Source organism: Pundamilia nyererei, unplaced genomic scaffold, assembly GCF_000239375.1.
Source record: "Pundamilia nyererei isolate P.nyererei 1_Seehausen unplaced genomic scaffold, PunNye1.0 scaffold00008, whole genome shotgun sequence".
NCBI lineage: Eukaryota > Metazoa > Chordata > Actinopteri > Cichliformes > Cichlidae > Pundamilia > Pundamilia nyererei.
Window position 1 is genome coordinate 4,752,424 of NW_005187409.1, and position 1,720 is coordinate 4,754,143.

Below are 1,720 nucleotides of genomic sequence, written 5' to 3' on the forward strand. Positions count from 1 at the left end.
GTTTTAGCTTCATGATGAACTCTCAGCTCTGCGCATTTGGACAGCTACATGCTAATTCCCCCGTCTTCATCTGTCCATGTGTCTGTCTGTTGACAGAGGCCTGGCCGGCTCTACACTGACACCATTTGGTGCAACAGTGAAAGAGGAATCTCATTAATTAAAGCACTAATGCAGCTCATTTGCCATTTGATCAATGGCTAGATTTACACAGGAACCCTAAACTAAATGGGATTTTCAACCATATGTGAAGCAGATGGCAGGGTTTCTCATGTTTATGTGGCTGTAGGCAAATAAGATCTGGGGGTTAGGCAGAGGTTTTCCATCAGATTTATGCATTATTTTGCTTTCTGCATGAATCTGACCCTGAGAAAGAAACTGCATTGCAGATGACTTCATTATTTTTTGTCTCACTTCCGTACTTAAACCTTTCTCTTGCAGGGATTTTTATGCTTTTGGTTCACCTTGCTCCAGTGCTTTTCCTTCTTACCTTGAAGCTCTGCTCACAAAAAAAACCAAAAAAAACCCAGCAGCTTTTAAAAGTCACACTTTTTTGACTTTGAGTGAGCCAACTTAAAGGAGAGGCGATCAGAAGGAGCAGCGTGAACACTGAACATTTTTTCGTTAATCCTGTAAAGGTTTATGGAAAACGAGATGAAGCACTTCAAGCGCTGAACTTTAATGCTCAAGTGAAATTTACATATGAGGGCTCTGCTCCACTTTCTGCCACAGCCGAGCCACATATATGTCACTTATGATATAGCCCATGAAATCTACTCTAATGTTCCTGGTGTCTTCTTGCTGGCATCAGTAATTAACCGCCTCCACAGATGCTGCAGAGCTGCTATTTGAGAATCTGCTGAGGGATTTACACAGTGAATGTGGAGCTTTGGAACTGACAAGTGTAGTAAAAGGTCATGTCAAAATACAACTGAATACATCAATAAATAATGTTAACAATTAAAATGGAGACAATGTTATGACAGTAGAAACACTCAGCTTCCTAGTAGTTACAGAGGCAACTTTTTAGTCTGGGCTTGTTAAGATGAAATGCTGTTACTGCTGTTGCAAAAGAAGTAAAGAAGCTTTCTCAGAAGACCAAGTTTCCCACTTACTCAATCCAGTCCTTAACTGCGGACACCGGTAACTTCATTACCTCAGAGATTTTGATCCATATTGAAACGATAGCATCAAAAAGCTGCTGCAGATGTGTCAGCTTCACATTCACAATGAAAATCACATCCAAAAGTGCTCTACTGGATTGAGATCTGGAGACTGTATGCCAAGACAATATCCACACATTACACCACCAGCAGCCTGAACCGTTGATACAAGGCAGGGTGGATGTTGTTCCCGCCCATCTGAATGTTGCAGCAGAAATCAAGACTCATCTGATCAGACAACGTTTTGTCCAGTCTTTTGTTGTCCAGATGTGAATTGAGTTTTCTGTTCTAATCTTACACAAGTCTCATCTGTGTGCTCAGAGTTGCTCTTCTGCATACAAGTGGTTACTTGAGTTATTGTTGGCGTCCTATCAGCTTGAAGCACTCTGGTCATCCTCCTCCACTCAAAGAATAGTACCCATGCTCGTGTTCTTACTGTATTACATAACTTGCTTTCATTCTTATAGCCACAACTCATCATCTGTTATTTAATGTAATCTCTTCCTCAGTGTTTAACTTGCCTTGACTTGAGATTGTGGTGAATAAACATGCGTCAGAGG